Source organism: Protopterus annectens, chromosome 8.part0 (assembly GCF_019279795.1).
Source record: "Protopterus annectens isolate FY-2018-M chromosome 8.part0, PAN1.0, whole genome shotgun sequence".
In the NCBI taxonomy this organism is placed as follows: Eukaryota; Metazoa; Chordata; order Ceratodontiformes; family Protopteridae; genus Protopterus; species Protopterus annectens.
This window is the reverse complement of record NC_056741.1, coordinates 823015859-823038626: the sequence shown is the minus strand read 5'-3', so window position 1 is coordinate 823038626 and position 22768 is coordinate 823015859.

Below are 22768 nucleotides of genomic sequence, written 5' to 3'. Positions count from 1 at the left end.
AATAAATGTAGAAAGTTGACATCTTGCACCCAGAGATGAAGCATAGGAAATATTGTTTTAAATGGATCTGAGCTGTCACTGAAAGAAGTTTATTTGTGTATTACATGCTAATAATTTGTCATGGCTCCCTTGAGATGAGACATGACAATCAAATCAGAACAATATTCACAGAGGGCAAACCAGTTTGTTGTCCTGAATCACAGATAGATTTCTTAAACAGTGCAGAGGATCACCTGTATATTGTACAAAAGGCATCTGATATGCACATGGAAGTTGCACTTCATAAAATTATACCTAGTTTGACCAAAACAGTAAAGAATTCTTACCTGTGCATATGGTGACATAACACAGACAGTCTGCAAGATCTTCAGATTTCTCTGTTATTACCCCATTTCAACATTCTGTGTTTGAAATGCATACAGCTAAAAAGCTACATATTTAAAACATTATGATACATAGCAGCAAGTCCTTTTTCCTAAAACAACAGCATGAACGCACTTTGGTTTTACAGAATGCCTGCTAGTCTACTTAGGCATTCTTAATTAAAAAATGTAAGCAGAAAATGGGAAACTAATGCCTGGTCACCATTAAATGCTTTACACTGAAAAAAGAGTATAAAGTTTAAAGTTTTCAAATTGTATCATGTTAACACGTACTGAAAATGTACTTTATACAGGAATCTTCAAAGCATAAGAAATCAGGCTGTTATTTTATGTAAGATGAAGCCTGGATGGTGCACCGTTAAAATAGAATATTATATTTTTGTATTGCATTCAATAAATAATCAGTTGCTTATTACCTCTTCCTCACCATTGTTAGCTCTGCAGATTTTGAAGACTGCATATAAAATGTACTAAACTAATAAATAATGAATGGCTTCTTTTCCTTAAAGTTTTGATTTCTTATAAAACCTGTCAACTTATTCTATCAGTTAGTACAGAAGATATAGGCACTGAGCTGGTAATGAGCTATTTCCTGTAATCATGGGTACAGTGTTTGATTCCTTCCACCTCCATTTGCCTACTGTATGACTCTGAGCAAGTCACTTAACCAGACAATGCTCCTGGATCTCCCCTGAGAAGGAAGGATTATGTCTAGTGGACTTACCCAGTTAATACAATTAAAAAAGAATGTTTAAGGTATTTGAAGTTTTTATCTTCAAGGTATAACATGCCTATAGGAAGCTACAGTGAAAAAGAAAACATTATTATGACAGCTCAACAGTTCTCATCAGGCCACTGTGATTATTTTCATTTATTTTGTTTAAGGATTTCTTAACTGGGTTTGTAGGATGGTCCTTGGTCTATTTTTTGACAAGACCAAGACTCACTGGTAAACATACAAATGTCATCACACGTAATAAGACACAGCCATGTTACACCATGTAATAGCACATAATAAAGATAAATACATAAAATATTATGACAGCATTCAAAAAGGTGTACTCTTTTACTCTGGTGTACACAGCCATGTTACACCATGTAATAGCACATAATAAAGATAAATACATAAAATATTATGACAGCATTCAAAAAGGTGTACTCTTTTACTCTGGTGTTGGTACTACCTAAAATACCAAAATATAATGAAAAATAGATTTTTATTTATAGTTTCTGTCAACTTTTTTTTTACTTGAAATGTGATATAGCTTTTGAGTAATTAAGCCTAGTAAAACTGTTCACATTATTGTAAACAACATCCAGTTAAATTAGTTTAAGGACATTACCATATTTATATGCCTCGTTATAAGGGTTATAATGCATCTGCTTTATAAGGGTTATAATGCATGTGCTTCATTGACAGACATTCTAAATAACATTTCTGTAAAAATCCCCAAGCCAAAGGACTTTTCTCAGCAGCTGTCTTTCTTGATTTAAAATAGGTCCACTGAAACTATCAACCATGTTCTTTGACTAAAATTGCTTACAGACAAATAGTTATGTGGTTTAGGAACTACTTGCCTGACAGATCTTTCTGAATCAATAGTCAAAACTACGTTTCTACTATGGGATTTTTAATGGAGTTTCACAAAGCTTGGACTTGCCCAACTTCTCACTATACATAATTACTTTGCCCTGGCATCTGCCTCATCTGAATATTACCGTGCATGCTGAGGACTAAGTACTGACTGCTGCTCAGAACGTTACTTTTCAGCTAACTACTATGCTGCAGAATAACCTCTCTGTTTGGAATTGACTTACCAAAATATACTATCAATCAACTCTTCTAAATCAACTCTTATAGTTTGCTGTGGATCTGAACTCTATTCTTCTAAAGAGCAAAAATATCGTGGAGAACTTTAGGATAGGACCATCTCCTTTCCTAATCACATCGGAAATCTCGAGAGCAAAAGTAACTTAACTACCTTGAGTAGCCTATGACATTTCACATCCTCTTACTGCTAAAATTCTTTAAGCAATAGCTACTAGTGTATTAACCCTCAGGTATAAACATACTTTAGCTATCACTGCCCCATTAGCAGGTGAAAAGACATGTCGATTACAAACCAATAAAAATAATCTTCTGGGATTACTACAATTTTGTCATCCTACTGACTACTACTGTACCATTGTTCAACTGGCAAAATGTTTGCAGCAAGGTCCATTTATCTCCTCAATACTCTTACCTTGCCACTGCTTAAAGATGGCTGCCTACATGTAGCTAATAAACTTACTGTACTTAAACTCCCATTATCATATCAATTACAGTTACTGGTGACCAGTGAGCCAGACAGCAGGTGAAACTGTTGCCATTTATTGAAATTTTGCTTAATTCGTGATGCTGCAGTTTAGATCCTGTTACTGAAGCACTTGTCTAGCAAGCTACACAAAATCATTGTTTGCGAAGCATACACTTTTCATCTCTCTTGTTTTAAATATTAAATGAAATTCCACGTGCACACCACAACAATTTGAAGCTGGCAGACACACTCAAATGAAAAGAATAATATACTTCTTTGTATAATTAAAGCCAAAACAAACAGTAATAGGGCTTGTACACACCGTTTATCAAAACAACTTACTGAATTTACTGTGTGTTGTGGTGGGAAGCAGTAAATGTGCTGCATGTAGTCACAGAAGGTATTTAATGTGCTGGGTGTAGTGGTGGGAGGCAGTAAATGTGCTGGGTGTGGTGGTGGGAGGCAGTAAATGTACTGTGTGTGGTGGGGGAAGGCAGTAAATGTGCTGGGCGTAGTGGCGGGAGGCAATAAATGTGCTAGGCATAGTGGCGGGAGGCAGTAAATGTGCTGGGTGTGGTAGTGAGAGGCAGAACCTGAAGCTGCCACTAATCCACTGTTCCAAAAACGTACACAAAAACAGTTCCATCTGGAAAAGCCCCACTTTGGATCACTATGAAGTCTTGTTTCTCTGAGTGCAGAAATTCAGTTGCCATAGAAACCTGAATGATATGAGTAATGCTTTACTTGTAAGTGTAATAGATTATAACTTGGTTATTGAATCATATTGTAATCAAGTTGTTCTGCAATGGTTGCAATGTAGCAAGTATTCTATGCTGATGTTTCTAAGCAACTATCAAAGAGGCAGATACTATTTGTATTTGTTGAAGTAGGTTTTTATTTAATAATATAATTGCTGATTTAGCCTTTTAAGACTAATTAAGATACTTACTTGAAGTATAAGCGAGTTACTTAGATTTTCTAACACAGTATCAGCTGATTCTAATATAAGTTTTTGCTGGGCTGTATCACATTACTGTAAAACATTTTTGCAGAAATGATACAGAGGGTAAATGTCACTCAAAGTGTGTGTGTGTTTTTTTTTTTTTTTTTGCATTTCTTCTGAGACTTTTAGAACAGGTTTTACAAAGGTTTTATTCGGAGTTACACCTCTGTTTCTTATTAACTGTTCATATGACCTTTACTCGATTACATGAAAAAAGACTTTTGATTACGTGAGAAAAGGCTTTGCCTGCTACTCCACAAGTTTTACATTAATAATTATAAATAAACTAATGAGTGCAGTTATTTATTACATTTGCATATGGTAGAGCATGGATTATTTATCACAAAGCTAAAAGGACTGTTTCTTCAAATTCTGATCCCTTATGAAAAATTATAATATTGATGTGTACAAAGATAATGTGCTCTATGAGCATATCAAGTAGATATTGTAAGTATTTTCCATACATAATTGCATCCAGAGACATAATGCACCTGTTTTACCAGTCAATAAAGATACCACAACAAAAAAGGCACCTAACTTGGATACTTGTCATGTATCATCGGGGTGTGTGGCATATATTCCTAAATTACAATATTTCTATATCTTTTCTTTAGACTATTTTCACCTTAAAGTTTGGAAGGTGACACAGCTGGTGTAGGGGTTATCCTTGCTTTGCAGATGCTTCTTTAATCTAGAAAAGGAGAGAGAACTGAGATTACATGTACACTGATTTATGCAAGAGCACAGAGATGAAATAATATTTTTTTCACCGGGTGACATACAGACAACTTTCTCTGGAAAATACCTTGAGAGAATCCATTAAGAAATCAATTTCTCTGCGGTATGATACACTATTTCAGACGAACGCTAAGTCTCCATATGAATGCATGCAGCAAGAATCACCAAAGTGGGGGAGGGGTTTTTTAAAGAGATATTTCCTATTGTCTTTTGAATCTATTCCATTTTTCTGCACACAGCTGAATCATTAAGAAAAACGGTGCTGTGTATTGCATTCTCAAAAAAGACATACCTCATGTTATTTAATGAGTGTGATGTGTTAGTTTTAGGACATCAAACATATTTATGATTTAATAAGAATGCATGTGTTCACAAAATAACATGTTTTATGTGGTTAGACTAGAAGGCAGATTTAAACTGCTGAATAATGTGGAAATGTGTTCAAATAATTGCTTGTCAAAATGTTGTTATATGAACAATTATGTGAAATAAGTTAAGAGGAAAGAGCACACAAGCAGCGGGAATTAGATTACAGATGCTTCAGGTCTTACTTTGAGTGTAAAATGTATTGGTAAAGTTTGGGCAAATCTTAGAGACACAATAATATGCAGCATTTGCTATATTACACACATCCAAGGCTTTATAAATAAAATATTTCAAAATACCAGAATAGGACATGATGCTGCATTTGTTTTAGATCCCTTATACATTTACTGTCTAAGTTCATTCAAAGTAGGTGGTTCTACACAGCTAGGTTTTTACAAAATGTTTATGTCAGATCCCATGAGGTCATAAGCTGCAATTATATATGGACTTATTTAGAAAGCCATGAGGCAGGTTACAGTGCGACAAGATGACTACATGTAAGAAACTAGAATGCAAAATAAAATGTCCTCTTTCTTAGATTATAAAAAATAATATGATTCTGAAGTTTGAAAAAGTAATGAATATATGTGATTGTATTATATTAATATAGAAACATAAGAAAAATGCAGATAAAAAGAAAATGTTGTCGATTTATTCATGCATTCCCTGATGCTCATTTTATCCTATGAAGTGTCGCAGAGCATCTAACCAAATGCAACAGCACTTAGTGAGTGAAAGGCACAGAACTATTCTTGGATTCTCAGTCCATTTCAGGATGCACATAAACACGCTCAGAAATGCACACAAACCCCTCAGGCAGTTTGAAGACGCATCACTTCAGCTATGGCATGACTTCAGGATATTGGAGGAAACCAGACCAACCAGTGAAAACCATATGGACAGTGGAGAACATGAAACATTACACAAGAAGGAATCCTGGCCAGGAGCTAAACAGGAGAACTAAGCACTGTAAGGCCATGATGCTAGATGATGTACCACTCACTGTTCTGGTTTATCTCTCTTACAAGTTTCAGCTAAACCCTAGGATGAGCCACAGGCAGCCATCACTCTAATCCACCCTAATATAGATTTGTAGCCAATTATTGCTTTATCCTTAATAAACTAGGATTACACTATTTTTTTTGGGGGGGGGCAAGTAAACTATAACATTGCTGAATTTATGGAAAAACATAAACCCAAGAATTCATTAATGTTCCTAGCATGAGCTACATAGCTCATACTAGAAATGCCCTACTGGCATGCCATGCTCATTTGTGATTCAGAAACATGTTAACTACAAGGTAAGACGTTATTATTGGCTAACTTGCATTTTTCCTGAATCATAACTACTACCACAGTGTGTTGATCATGGCTGATCTGTACATTGTGGTAGTAACTTGCTGTTCATGTATAGGCAGTGGAATCACCCCTCCGGTCACTTTCTGACACAGACACACACACACACATGCACACGTACAGACATGCACACACACACACACACACACACACACACACACACACACACACACACACACACACACACACACACAAACAAACAAACACACACACCACAATCCCTGACTCTACATATCTCTACCCTCCCTTGGTTCTCCCCAGCCATATAATACCTTAGAGACATTACAGACATATGCATTAGGCCTTGATGTGGTCTGCTATACCCTCCTATCCTGAACTCTATTATATGCCAGTGCTGCTATTGAACCTTAAAGAGTCATCTCTGGTGGTCTACTGATTTCACTTACTTTCCATCACCCTTATGATGTTTGAACTATTACAGCATTTCAGTTTATTCTTGGTTTCCAGTGGTTCTCTCTCCTCGATCCCCATACTACTGTTGGTACCATTATAGCACTTGAGAGTGTGTCCAGGGATTCACCGCATCCTGTAATGCTGATCTGGGTCTTAAAACACTTTATGGAGTATTCTCTGGTGACTACTTTATTCCTCCACCTCCAATCCTCAATTTGCTTTTGGTGATATTAAAGCACTTTTAAACTCAACCCTTTGGTCAAGTGCCCCCCCAACCATGTTCTTGTTCAGTGGTTGAACATGGGCTTTTGAACATGTATGCTACCATCTGGTGTGCATAGCCCTGTTGATCATCATGGCTGAGCACTTTCTTGAATCAGTTGGCTATGTAGGTGCCTTCCTAGAGGTGTCTGAGGAGACAGCACATGGATAATTAACATTTGCTTCTCCCCCTGGAATGCCTTATTAGCATTCAGAATAGCTGTGAGGCCAGCCCTTCATGATGCTGTATGTCTTTGTGTTGGAGCACCAAGCAGCACTATGAAAGTTTGCTTGTTGAATAGCAAAAGGGTACTGTGACACGTGCATGGCAGTGTACACATCATAAGTGCCTTTTTGAATACAATGTACTGCAATCAGGAAGAGTTTAATTAAAAAAAAAAAGATAAGTCACTTCCTTTTTCAGTATGACATTGCTCTGAGCATGTCTCCGTAGTAAATGCATCTCTCTGGGCTCCTATATTCTTTGCTCCCTTTTCTGTTTATGCATTCACACCGTGATTCATACATGTATACTGAGAGGTACTGTATAAATAAACATTCTTAAAAACTATGTCATTAACTGATTTGAGCTGTTCTCACTCACATTAATTTATTCAAATTAACTGAAAAGATATGAAAAATATAATTACGTCAGCCTTCCTAACTGAGGGTGGTAGGGTAGTCCAAATCTGAATGTTGCTTTATTACTAAAGAATGGATAAATGATAAAGCTTTTTAAAGCTTGATTTTGTTTTCCAAGACAGCATCTGAGGCCATTAAACTTTAGGAACACCATTTTTAACAACAATGAATATCTAGGACATCGGGTCTGTATTATAAGCACAAAAAGACTAGACCTCCTGAAGATCTCAGAGGATTTTTTTTTTCATTTTCAGCTTTGTGTTAAGGAGGTGCCATTCTAGGGGACTGCCCAAGAAACATATCACGTAGTTTCAGCTCTATTTAGAGACTATATCAACACATTTGTTGCACAAACATACAAATCTTAGCAGTTCAAATTTGAAAACCTGTTCTTGACAGCTGAAGTACCCTTTAGGCAACAAAATTTAGCAATTTTTTGGGTGTGTGTCTGTTAAACCTAAATCAGCAGCATATAATGTCTAGCAAAGCAGTAATAAAAAAATATCTCTCCATCCAATATGAACGTTGGTCTGTGAAACTGATTTGCCATTTTCCAGGAAAATTCAAGTAAATCCCAAATTCATACTGTCCGAGTACTGGAAGAGCATGATGTTCTCATGGAATTTGGCATTTCAAGCCAAAGCACTCATTCACCCCAGCTTTTATTTCTGCACGTTTGTGTTACTTATAATACTTTGGATTACTTTATTGAGTGTTCTCTCCCCAGATGTTCACTGCCTATAGGTGCATAACAAAATTATGAAGAAAACAAGATAATGACCAGAAATGACACTTAAAAAGCAGTAGTAAAATTTCAGATTTCATGTAAAAATAGAATTTCATTTTCTTGAAAACTGTAAATCAGTGTCCCTGAACATGTTAAACAGTAATGGTGGGAGTGAAGAGAAGATGTACAGCTGCCTTTTGCAGGAGATACATTGAGCTCTGCAAAGTATACTGCTGGCAACATCACAACCAACACATTTACCATTTTTTTTTGCACAGCAAAACAGGACTGATGGTCCTACTAAAGAACTATGAAACTAAATATGAAAGCAATTACTGTATTAATTTATCAGTGTTCTTCCAGTAATGCATATGGTACCTTACCAAAAAAATACAGGACACTCAGGTACCCTAAATGAATCTTAAATTTTAGCAGTTAGTCAACTGTTTATACACAAATCACACATTTTGTCAATGTTAATGAACTTTATGAACTATTTTTAACTTTGTGAAGTAATAATCCAACAATCTCATCTTTCTTAATCAAAAAAACTGTTTTTACATGTTAAGAATTGGCATAACTGTTACTGTCAAGTTTCTTTACCTACCTTAAATGTTACACTACTGCTCTCCCGCTAGCTCTGTCAAGGAAGCCAGTTTTTGACAGCTTAATGTGATATATGATCACAGATGAATAATTTCTCTATTTTCCACTGAAAGACTGAGACTGCAGTATTCTCTCAGGAATTTGCACTTTCCTTGTGATACACCAATCTTGGTGGCAGTATATTTAAATGACGGTAGGAGGAGGTAGCACCCCCATATTGCGGAGAGCAGGGTGGTCTCACTTTAATAAAGTCATTGTTTCATTGTCAGTTTAAAATTTAGTGATCTCATTTTTGACATCTGATCACTCGTTATGGGAACTTTACACCTAGAACTCTTCACCAAACCGACAACACAGTCTGAATGCTGGATACTTCAGCCTGGTTTGCTACAAGTAAGCAGACATATATTTAATCTGTAACGATATTGTCTGTATATATAGATTTTGCTTAAACTCTGATAGTCATTTCATGAAGTAAAAAGTATGCATGACTTGGATGATTTGATAATTTGCATAATAATTAGTAAATGTTTTAGATCATAATTAAAGGAAAAGGTAGTGTTCCTTTTTAGCCCATGTTCACAATAGTAGCATTCCAAATCACTAAAGAGTATTTAGGCAGCACTAGGAAAACAATAACAGAACACATGGAGGGAGCCTGATTTAATAAGAAGGTCCCACGACCATTTAGAGCCTCTAATAAGGAATTTCAAAAATTCAGTTAATAGCAGCAGTCAACCTCGTTGAAAAAAATTCTGTTTCCCTTCCTTTTTAAAATGAGATCTGTACAGCTTAGCATGTTGCATTTGTGCAGTCTCACTAAAGACCTTTATTTGTGGTCAAGGTATATCACACTTTACCTAATTTCATTGTTTACTAACAGATAAGAACAAGATATGCAACAGTTGGCACATTGAAAACTGTATGCTCTGCCTTTATTTCCAGCAGCAATATCTTTTTACTACCCAAATTTGTGATCCATGAAAACATTTCTTCACAGAGAAAGTTGTATACCCAAGGAATATGCTGTCAGAGTGGACGGTAATGAGAAGAATCTGAGCATGCATTCCAGAGGGCATGTCAAAATGGAAAAAGAGTGAGGGGAAAGGGATGGATGAAGGGAAAGTGGAATGTTAAATACACTTAGTGAAAAAAGACTATCTTACTGCCTCCTTTTAATACCTATTCATATCTAATTTTATATAATATAACCTTCCAAATCATTAGCAAACAAGATGATTGGATTTTGCACTGCTGATGAATGAGGACTCCACTATGAAAGACTGTTAGACCCACAGCTGAAAATTGTTCCTCCTTTGGACTTTATTGCCATACATTATCAAACTTGTAAAGAATTGTTCTTGTGTGGCACCATAGAATATTTACCCTTATGTTACCTAACTGGTTGTTAGTTGTAATATCTTCTTCTTCTTCTTTCGGCTGTTCCCGTTAGGGGTCGCCAGTGGATCATATGTTTGCTTTTCTTCCTGCCCTCTGCATCTTGCTCTGTCACACCAACCACCTGCATGTCCTCTCTCACCATATTCATAAACCTTATCTTAGGTCTTTCTCTTTTCATCTTACTTGGCTGCTCCATCCATAGCATCTTTTTCCCAATATACCCAGCATCCCTCCTCAGAACTTGCCTAGTGACCACCTGTAGGTCTGGGATTGAGTACCCTACCTAGTCTCCTGCCACATACCCTACCTAGGGACCAAAGCTTTACAATTTTGGAAAAGCCTCTTCCCATAAAGACGCAAGAAAGTATGTCCTTCAGTTCTTCCAGGTTTCACAACATTGTGTTTGCATTTCTAACCCTCAGCTATTGTTAATCTCAAAACAGGTTCTGCCAGCAGCCCACCTTAGCTTCTCCCTTCCCCTCGACCACCAGCAACCTTTAGTAACTACTGTTACCTGGCTCACTCCACATCCACTAGCCCTGTCTGTAGTCCCGGTAGCAATTACCTGCTTAGTCCACTAGGTGGCTCCCTACTACTAAATTGCTTATCCTTGCAAACTTATTTTTCCACTTACTAATTCTGATATTTCCCACTATCTGCTAGCCTTTTGTGTTGTTTCTACCCTTTTCCTTTCTCTGATATTCTCAGCCTTGCCCCACTTAGTCCTCACTCTCCAAGCATTCCTCTATGTCCTAGGATTATGTTCCTTTACTATCAGCATCTTACTGATTGTTTTCCACTCACCTCTCTTCTTTGGCTCTAACTCTGTCTTTTCTAACCTTCCTATAATAGCCCACCCTCCCTTCATTCTTATTCACCTTCTCCCTACTTCGTCTCTCACTCTATCCCTACCCTTACTTTTCTCTGTTCTTTATTCCTGCTGACTATCTCACATACTACTCCTTGGCTTATTTCTATTGCCTCCCTCTACTCTAATACAGCTACCTTGCTTCCGCTCATTTTCCCTCTCTCTACCTGCCCCCTGCCCCTCCTCCTTTCCATTCTCCAATCCCACTTCCTCTCCAAAGCTATAAATACACCTGCATGGCCTCGCGCCAACTCTTTTCCCTTAGATCACCCTGGCTGCTGTGCGTTCCTGCCCCTGGAGACTTGTAAAAGTGTAAGTTGAGTGCTCTTAAACACACCTGATATTGTACTGTGTTTCTGCGTACTTCTTGTAAGACTTGAATGCTATTCCTTTATCACCAGTTATTATTACTATACTGACAGTGTTATTTACTTTGCTGATAGTCCATGCCCTTGTGTTTTCTGAGTGACCTATTCTAACTATGAGGCATGTAAACGAGTATGTTCTGAACTGACTTCTGCACTGTTTGCTCGCACTAGGTTTAGCGACTATAGCATAGCTGGTTAGACATTAATCAAAACCTGTACGCTCTCTTTGTTTTTGTACTCTAAAGGCTTGTACGCAAGTACGCTTTGTAATGTTTGTAGCATTTTACTGCTCGCACCTGGCTTAGCGACTCACAGTATAGATGGTTAAAAACTGAATTTAAACCTGTAAGCTCGCTTTGTTTAGCTATTCACAGCAGCTGAACTGGCTTGTTTTTTGGGATATTTTGGGTTAAGGAGTTAAAAACTGAATCTAAACCTGCAAGCTCGCTTTGTTTATGTATTAACAGCAGCTGAACTGGCTTGTTATATGAGATATCTTAGCGTTCTCTAGCATACTCCCCCTGACTCTCTCCGAGATAATTGCGTGTGCTTTTTAAACTACCCGACACGCTGGCTAGAGTGTAACTGACTCTTTTTGGGATAGCTGCGTGTTCGTTACAATTTTAAACTACCCGACACGCTGGCTAGAGTGTAACTGACTCTTTTTGGGATAGCTGCGTGTTCGTTACAATTACCCGACACGCTAGCTTAAGGATACCTATCGCACATACTCTCCTCACCATACTCTTTGCGAGCTAGGTGCCTTAGTGTGTTTTCGCCCAGTGCTTTACTTATTTAAGCCCTCCATTACTCCCACCATCTGTAGCACGTGGGGAAAACAGTACTCCATCTGTTTTACTCGTCTCAACTACTATCCTTTAGCCCTTTTGGAGTGCCTAACATTTATATATGAGCTTCGCTCTCTATGTGTAACAGGTCTTAGTGTCCATATCCTAACTGCTGCAATATACAGCATTTCTTTCCAAAGCTCCTTACCTACCCTTACTTATCTATCACGTGCTACCCCGCGCTTATTTTTAAGCGGGTGTAGCACACTTTCCACTGTCTTTTCTAGAATATAGGCTTAAGACCAACACCTAGGAGGTTCTACTCCTACCTCCCCTACTCAATTCTCCTACAAACATTTCTTCTAGCTTATGTAGTAAAGTAGCTTTGGTTTGTCCGCCCTCAACAGTGATTCTCATTAACTTACTTGGTCCACCTTTACTAATTACCTGGGAGGTGTATCCTTAAACACTAGTTGAAGTTGGTGTAAGTACTCCCGCCTGTATATTATATAGTAATTGGCGGGGATTGACAACTGTAGCTATTATAAGTTGTGTTAACTGATTTCAAGTACAGAAATATATTTGTTATCCTGCACTAATAATTTAAGAATGATGGCACATGTCTGAATGATTACAAGTTTATTGTCTGAATGATTACAACTTTATTGTTACCTATTGGATTTTACCTACTTTCTTACAGTATTTGTTGCTCTATATTTAACCCTCTTCTTCTCCCTTCCATTCTTAGCTCTTCTGCCTAGTGACCACCTGTAGGTCTGGGATTGAGTACCCTACCTAGTCTCCTGCCACATACCCTACCTAGGGACCAAAGCTTTACAATTTTGGAAAAGCCTCTTCCCATAAAGACGCAAGAAAGTATGTCCTTCAGTTCTTCCAGGCTTCACAACATTGTGTTTGCATTTCTAACCCTCAGCTATTGTTAATCTCAAAACAGGTTCTGCCAGCAGCCCACCTTAGCTTCTCCCTTCCCCTCGACCACCAGCAACCTTTAGTAACTACTGTTACCTGGCTCACTCCACATCCACTAGCCCTGTCTGTAGTCCTGGTAGCAATTACCTGCTTAGTCCACTAGGTGGCTCCCTACTACTAAATTGCTTATCCTTGCAAACTTATTTTTCCACTTACTAATTCTGATATTTCCCACTATCTGCTAGCCTTTTGTGTTGTTTCTACCCTTTTCCTTTCTCTGATATTCTCAGCCTTGCCCCACTTAGTCCTCACTCTCCAAGCATTCCTCTATGTCCTAGGATTACGTTCCTTTACTATCAGCATCTTACTGATTGTTTTCCACTCACCTCTCTTCTTTGGCTCTAACTCTGTCTTTTCTAACCTTCCTATAATAGCCCACCCTCCCTTCATTCTTATTCACCTTCTCCCTACTTCGTCTCTCACTCTATCCCTACCCTTACTTTTCTCTGTTCTTTATTCCCTCTGACTATCTCACATACTACTCCTTGGCTTATTTCTATTGCCTCTCTCTACTCTAATACAGCTACCTTGCTTCCACTCATTTTCCCTCTCTCTACCTGCCCCCTGCCCCTCCTCCTTTCCATTCTCCAATCCCACTTCCTCTCCAAAGCTATAAATACACCTGCATGGCCTCGCGCCAACTCTTTTCCCTTAGATCACCCTGGCTGCTGTGCGTTCCTCCCTCTGGAGACTTGTAAAAGTGTAAGTTGAGTGCTCTTAAACACACCTGATATTGTACTGTGTTTCTGCGTACTTCTTGTAAGACTTGAATGCTATTCCTTTATCACCAGTTATTATTACTATACTGACAGTGTTATTTACTTTGCTGATAGTCCATGCCCTTGTGTTTTCTGAGTGACCTATTCTAACTATGAGGCATGTAAACGAGTATGTTCTGAACTGACTTCTGCACTGTTTGCTCGCACTAGGTTTAGCGAATATAGCATAGCTGGTTAGACATTAATCAAAACCTGTACGCTCTCTTTGTTTTTGTACTCTAAAGGCTTGTACGCAAGTACGCTTTGTAATGTTTGTAGCATTTTACTGCTCGCACCTAGCTTAGCGACTCATAGTATAGATGGTTAAAAACTGAATTTAAACCTGTAAGCTCGCTTTGTTTAGGTATTCACAGCAGCTGAACTGGCTTGTTTTTTGGGATATTTTGGGTTAAGGAGTTAAAAACTGAATCTAAACCTGCAAGCTCGCTTTGTTTATGTATTAACAGCAGCTGAACTGGCTTGTTATATGAGATATCTTAGCGTTCTCTAGCATACTCCCCCTGACTCTCTCCGAGATAATTGCGTGTGCTTTTTAAACTACCCGACACGCTGGCTAGAGTGTAACTGACTTTTTTTGGGATAGCTGCGTGTTCGTTACAATTTTAAACTACCCGACACGCTGGCTAGAGTGTAACTGACTCTTTTTGGGATAGCTGCGTGTTCGTTACAATTACCCGACACGCTAGCTTAAGGATACCTATCGCACATACTCTCCTCACCATACTCTTTGCGAGCTAGGTGCCTTAGTGTGTTTTCGCCCAGTGCTTTACTTATTTAAGCCCTCCATTACTCCCACCATCTGTAGCACGTGGGGAAAACAGTACTCCATCTGTTTTACTCGTCTCAACTACTATCCTTTAGCCCTTTTAGAGTGCCTAACATTTATATATGAGCTTCGCTCTCTATGTGTAACAGGTCTTAGTGTCCGTATCCTAACTGCTGCAATATACAGTGTTTCTTTCCAAAGCTCCTTACCTACCCTTACTTATCTATCACGTGCTACCCCGCGCTTATTTTTAAGCTGGTGTAGCACACTTTCCACTGTCTTTTCTAGAATATAGGCTTAAGACCAACACCTAGGAGGTTCTACTCCTACCTCCCCTACTCAATTCTCCTACAAACATTTCTTCTAGCTTATGTAGTAAAGTAGCTTTGGTTTGTCCGCCCTCAACAGTGATTCTCATTAACTTACTTGGTCCACCTTTACTAATTACCTGGGTGGTGTATCCTTAAACACTAGTTGAAGTTGGTGTAAGTACTCCCGCCTGTATATTATATAGTAACTGGCGGGGATTGACAACTGTAGCTATTATAAGTTGTGTTAACTGATTTCAAGTTTAGAAATATATTTGTTATCCTGCACTAATAATTTAAGAATAATGGCACATGTCTGAATGATTACAAGTTTATTGTCTGAATGATTACAAGTTTATTGTTACCTATTGGATTTTACCTACTTTCTTACAGTATTTGTTGCTCTATATTTAACCCTCTTCTTCTCCCTTCCATTCTTAGCTCTTCTGCCTAGTGACCACCTGTAGGTCTGGGATTGAGTACCCTACCTAGTCTCCTGCCACATACCCTACCTAGGGACCAAAGCTTTACAATTTTGGAAAAGCCTCTTCCCATAAAGACGCAAGAAAGTATGTCCTTCAGTTCTTCCAGGTTTCACAACATTGTGTTTGCATTTCTAACCCTCAGCTATTGTTAATCTCAAAACAGATTCTGCCAGCAGCCCACCTTAGCTTCTCCCTTCCCCTCGACCACCAGCAACCTTTAGTAACTACTGTTACCTGGCTCACTCCACATCCACTAGCCCTGTCTGTAGTCCCGGTAGCAATTACCTGCTTAGTCCACTAGGTGGCTCCCTACTACTAAATTGCTTATCCTTGCAAACTTATTTTTCCACTTACTAATTCTGATATTTCCCACTATCTGCTAGCCTTTTGTGTTGTTTCTACCCTTTTCCTTTCTCTGATATTCTCAGCCTTGCCCCACTTAGTCCTCACTCTCCAAGCATTCCTCTATGTCCTAGGATTACGTTCCTTTACTATCAGCATCTTACTGATTGTTTTCCACTCACCTCTCTTCTTTGGCTCTTGCCGCTCCTTTCGCCCTGTGGGCTCACTCCGCTCCCCTCCCTACCCCCAATTCCCACCCACCCCCAGGGGTCCTACACTTATAGCTCTATAGCCACACCCCTATCCCTCCTATCCTATTACTCTCCTTCCCGCCAAATTGTTCCCTAGCCTTAACACACCCCTTCCACTCCCCCCTTCTCTATCTGTGCCCTATGACCATATTTCTTCTATTACCTTTCTCTATTACTTATACTTCTCTCCTTACACATCCTCTTTCCTCTCCAGCCATTCTTTCTCTATTCCCTATAGAATCCATTCTTATTTACCAACTGCTTTAAATAATTTACTACCCCCTCTATTGCTTACTACACTCATTTCTCTCCTCTTTATACTTTCCCCTCTACTTCCTCACTTCTCAGAGTACTAAATTATGTCTCCCTACATACTAACTATGCCTTTACTCTCTGTCTTAATCATAACCACCCTTCTTGCAACATACCATCTCACCTTTCTTGAAATTTCACTTGACAACTCTCTTATCTCCACACAAAAACACACTTCTACTAAACTCACTTTCACAACTTACCCTAATGTTAATTCCACCCCTAGCTATCATCTATCTAAATTCCACAGGCAACATCACCTTACCTACCCCCTACTATCTAGCAAAAACAAAACCCTAACAATTCTAAAGAAGAACTACTTAACTAAACTAGTTAATCCTACCCTACAAGATGGAGACATCCACCCCAACCCTGGCCCTATCTCACCACCTCCCCAAAACTGCTCACCTAACCCCAATAGTAACTTCCTTATAGGACACCTTAACATCCAAAGCATAAATAATAAAATACCCTTCATCCATGCCCTCTTAGATATCCACTCATTTGACATCCTTTGCCTCTCTGAAACCTGGCTTAACCCAGGCACAAAGACTCAGAGATTATACCCCAAGGTTATAACATAATAAGACATGACCGCTTAAAACGCAAGGGTGGAGGAGTAGCAATACTTTTCAAAATCAACTTAACATCTCTAGTCAACCAGCATGCCCAAACCTAAATAGCAAAACAGAAACCATCATAATTAAACTCCAACTTAATACCAAAACATCCATTTACATTATTTGTTTGTATCTTCCCCCAGGTAACAACATTCCAATACTAGAAGACTTTTTAAGCTGGGTTTCTACCACCTACCCCCAAGAAACCATAATTCTTGGCGACGTTAACATAGACTGGAACACTATTAATACTGTCAATCCCTCCTCTCATATTAACCTACATGGTTTCTCACAAACTATTACCTCAACTACAAGAGTCAATAAGCCCAGTAAGAAAGAGAGTATATTAGACTGGATACTCACAAATAAAGTTAAGACACAATATAAGGTAGGTACTATGCCAGACGACATCAGCGACCACTGCCTAACCTACATTACTAGGCAAAAATCAGAATATGTTAACCTCCCAAATACAAGGCTAATTCGATCTGTCAAGCACTTTAACATAGACCTTTTTAAAGCTGAACTGAGGGCATGTAAATGGAATTGCTTAAAATCACTCCCCCTGGAGGAAGCAGTATTATTCTTTAATTCTACATTCTTATCCATACTTGATTCACATGCTCCAGAACGCTCTATTAGAGTAAAGACCAAATCTGCCCCATGGCTGACCACCAATACTAAAAAACTCATGCTTGCTAGAAACAAAGCATGGACAAAATGGAGATGCAATAAACAAAACCCTGATTTAGTTAATTTCCGCCAGCTTCGAAATTTAGCGAAAAAATCAATAATCTCTGACAAGAAAAACTTCTACTGTAAATTTCAGGAAACTCATATTAACAACCCTAAACAGTTCTGGTCATCAGTAAATAGACTTCTTTCCCCAGGAACTGCTAAAACTCCTTCCCCACTAAATGCTGACCCAGAAACCCCTCTCCAGACTGCTAATGCTTTCAACTCTTTCTTCTCTGAAACTATTCAAACCCTAGCCAAACAAATGAACCCTAACAACTCTCATATACCATCTAACATAACTACCTCTTCCTTCAACTTCTCTCTAAAACCTATATCTACCTTTTTCATCTACAAACTCATTCACAAACTGAAACCCTGTACCCCTTCTGCTGACAAGCTCCCTTCTCTTTTCCTTCAGAAAGCTGCCAAAGAAATTGCATATCCTATATCCTTACTTATCAACAGAACTATCCAAGAAGGAACCATCCCTGATATCTGGAAAGTCTCCTATATTATCCCACTGCATAAAGGTGGTAACTCCCTTGACCTTTCCAACTTTAGACCAATTGCCCTTCTTTCACCCCTAGCAAAAATCATGGAAAAATGTATTCATCAGCAACTTGTACACCATCTCTCTCTTCACAGCATAATAGCAAACTGCCAGCATGGTTTCAGACCCCATCACAGTACCACCACTGTCCTTCTATCCTTTGTAGATACTATCAACAAAAATCGAAACAACAATACTCTCTCTTCTACTCTTTTCATTGATCTCTCTAAAGCTTTCGACATGGTCAACCACTCTCTCTTAATTAACATTCTTGAATCTCTCCCTTGTGATAAACTAGCCACTAATTGGTTTAAATCTTATCTTAACAACAGACAACAAGCAGTAATATGGGAAAACCATATCTCATCTCTCTTGCCCATTTCCATCGGAGTTCCCCAGGGCTCCATTCTGGGTCCACTTCTGTTCTCCCTCTTTATTAACGATCTTCAGACTGCTATCCCACAAGCAACATGCATACAATATGCAGATGATTCTACCCTTATCTGCTCGGCACCTTCCTCTACTGAACTGAGCTCATTGACCCAAAATACCTTTAACTCAGTAGAAACTTGGTTTTCTAGACGGTTTCTCCTACTAAATGCAAAAAAAACTAAACTCCTCCACTTCTCCCCCACCACTCGGTCCCCCCTTTAAACTTTACCATTTCTTCTAATAATGACACTATCATCTCACCTGATCCAACTACTAAACTTTTAGGAATAACCATTGACAATAATCTTTCCTTCGATCAGCACATTAACAACACCATCAAGGTTGTTAATAGAAAAATTGGATCCCTATATCGTATCAAACCTTTTCTAACCCCAGCAACAAGAACCAAAATTGCACAATCTCATCTCCTATCTACTCTCCTATATGCTTCCCCCATTTATACAAACCTCAAGAAAAACAATCTTAACAAACTTGCAACTTGCTATAATAACATAGCTCGCTTCGCCACTAGTAACCCCTTTAGGACCCACCATTGTATAAATCTAAAACAACTTGGCTGGCTCAAATTTCAAAACTACCTAAAAATTCCTCAACTCACTATAGCCCACAACATATTACACCTACCTGACAACACCCCAATACTCTCTCAACTTCTAATCCCTTACAACAATCTTAACTCACTTCGCTCCTCTAGTAAACTCATGGCAAAATCAATAAAGGTAAACAACACAGCAGGTGGTTCTCTATTCACTAACACTATAGGTAGAAGCTGGAATCTCTTACCTAGTGACATAACTTTGACTACATCCCTACCACAATTCAAACAGAAAATTAAACTGTACTACCTCAATCATTGGCTTTGTTCCTGCAGTACACCTGACTAACCTCTTTCTCATACTCTATTTCTCCTTCACTCTTCTCATCACTACCTGTCTGATTTCTCCTCCTTTTACTGTTCTAATCTAACTATGTACATTTTATGTATAATTGCTAATATGTAATGAACTGCTTATTGTAAACTTGTTTCTCTTTGAAATTATCTTTCATTCTGTGTGTTGTTATGACTTCCAATTTTTGCTATTTCTTAACAGTAATGATTATTTGTAATGTACTTAGTATTTAGTGGAGCTTTTCTCCTCGGGCCTCTGCTGAAAATGGACATGTATCCAGCCAGACTAGCCCGGTCAACAAATGCAAAATAAAATAAATAAATAAACATGTCCAAACCAATGCAATCTTGCCTCTCTGGCATTGTCTCCAAACTGCCCAACCTGAGCTGACCCTGTAATATACTGATTCCAAATCCTGTTCATCCTCATCATACCCAGTGCAAATCTTAACATCTTTAACTCTGCCACCTCCAGCTCTGACTCCTGCCTTTTTGTCAATACCACCGTCTCCAACCCATATAATATAGCTGGTCTATATACTTTTTTAATTGTTTCAACTGTTGTTTTATCAGATCTGTGATAAAGTGTGCTTACTAAGAAAAATGTATAGCCTTCCAAATTAATCAGAAGAGAAAGAATGATTTTGACTCTTTTCAGTGGTGGATATATGCACTTCAAACGTTTTACTGCTTACCTATACACAAGGATGCATCTTCTTCTAGAAGATGCAAAGGACTGGATATCAATGTAAGTCATGATTTTGTTGTATTCTGACAGGAAACTGACAATCCTTGGTGGCTTCATTATTTACAATTGTGTGTCAGTTAAACACAATGGTTAAAAGACTGACAGAAAAAAATAAAACAACCAAACCTCATGCAGGCATAGATTTTATTTCAACTATTTTTTTCTTAATACTCATAACACGCCAGATCTCTTGTGGTTTTCACCTACATTTATAATCACGAGAAAAATGTATTTTATTCATCAGCCTAAGACAGTCTTTGGCAAGAAGCAATTCTGTGCTGGAATATATGGATGACATACCAAGCAGGAAAAACAGCCACTAGTTTAAATAGTGTCTGCTGAAAATGAGGCAGGAATAATCAGATGAACTCTCTCTACAGTAAAATCAGGACAAATGGTGATGCATCTGTGCTCTTGATATCTAAGCAGCCAGATGGAAAAACTTCATGCTTTGAAGACTGACACCACATTTAATACCACCATATTCATTAAGAAAACATGAACATCTGTAGTGAAGAACAACAGGTAAATATACATTTTTCAGTTATAAAATTCTTCCTGTAATAACACAAAATAATGTTAGAATATGCAACAACATCATATAAAATAGCCTCTGCCTAACATAATATATTTTCCAAGAAATAATAAAAGAATATCATGTTCCAGACTCGGTATGTGAACATGAGACACTCAAGCTGATCAGGAAAGACTCTGCTTATGTTTTGTGCAATGGAACACTTCAGATGGGGATCTTTTTTTAATTTCTGCAGCACTGAAGTACTCCTGGTGGCACACAGTTTTACAAAGGGAGCATGAGTTCCTGTGTGCCCCTGTGTAATGGTCTCCATGTTCATTCTACATTGGTAAAACAACTCAGAATATTTATAGACTGATACAGAGATTCTGCCTCAACACATGGCCTGATACCCACATGTTTGCATATTAAATAAGTTCATAGGTGTACACTAAGCAAACAAATAGAAGTTTATCCACATATCCCAATTGTATTCCACAAGTTTGTATCTTAGAGGTTATTTTAAGGGATATATGTAAGCTAGGACAAGATTTACAGGCTGCCTCTGTCAATTAGAGACATAGGTTCTAGACCTGGGGTATATTTCCAAATTTTCATCCACTGGTCCAGGTTTCTGTTGAATAGGGTTAGAGAACAGATCTGCTCCATAAGGATGGGAAGTCTGTTTCAGAGAAGGGGCTTTGTGTGAGATACATACCTGTCCCTCCAATGTGTCCTATTTATGTTTCAAGCAAAGTTTAAATCCCTAGATTGAGCAACGCTTGATACTATTCATTCTATGGATATGCAAAAGGTCCATCAGAGTGGGATCCAAGAATGCCTTGCATACCAAGCAAAGACTGCCTCTCAACAGTCTGCAGGAAACAGAATAGAGATAAGGCTTTGAGCGGATCTGAGTAGAACATGTTGTTTACTCCTTGTATTCTTTTTGTCAGGAACTTCTGTGGATGCTCCAACTGTTGCATGTGCTGGTCAGGTACACACTGAAGGGGGCGCTGTACTCAATGATGAGCATAATGAGGGCTGGATGCAATGGAACAATGACGTCCTTGGACCTAGATGCCATAATTTTCCTTTAAGTTAAGCAACACAGAATGATTTTCTTACATTGCCAGGAAAGTAGGTATACCAGTTACTAGAGGCTGTCAAGTCAAGAAGATGCACCTACACTGTACAAGCAGGCCAGTGTTATGGGGAGTCCTAAAATTGCAGTTCTAGTGCACTTCTTAGTCCTGTAGCAAATCCATATCTTGTCCTTCATTTAGCTGACCACATGCTACTTATTATTCTTAACATTAATCAATGTCTTATGACTGTGTAGCTGCATTATTGTATATAATCACTAATGATTGAAGTACTGCATTATATTTAAGTAGTATGGTCATGCATTGTAGACATTGAATGTGGCTATTTTGAAATTAATCATACTGAACCTACTAACACATCCACTGCTTATAATAGTACACTTTTAGATTTCTAGCCTAGTTAGTACCCCCTAAGACTGTAAATAATCTATCCACCTGCCTGTTTTAGGAGTTAACTTATTCCTTTCTTCCTTACTGTTTCACCCTTTATTGGATAGAGTATCCTCACAGAAATTTTCTCAACCACTCTATTGCAGAGGGACTCAAACAAAATGAATCAAAGAAAAGCTCACCCACCCACTATGAAGATTGAACCCAGCATCCAGAAGCCAGTCTATAGGGTATTTAAGTATGTCATACTGAAATGTTTTACTTATCTATGCATTACCCCTCAGGCTTGGCTTACTCAGTTCCCTAGTA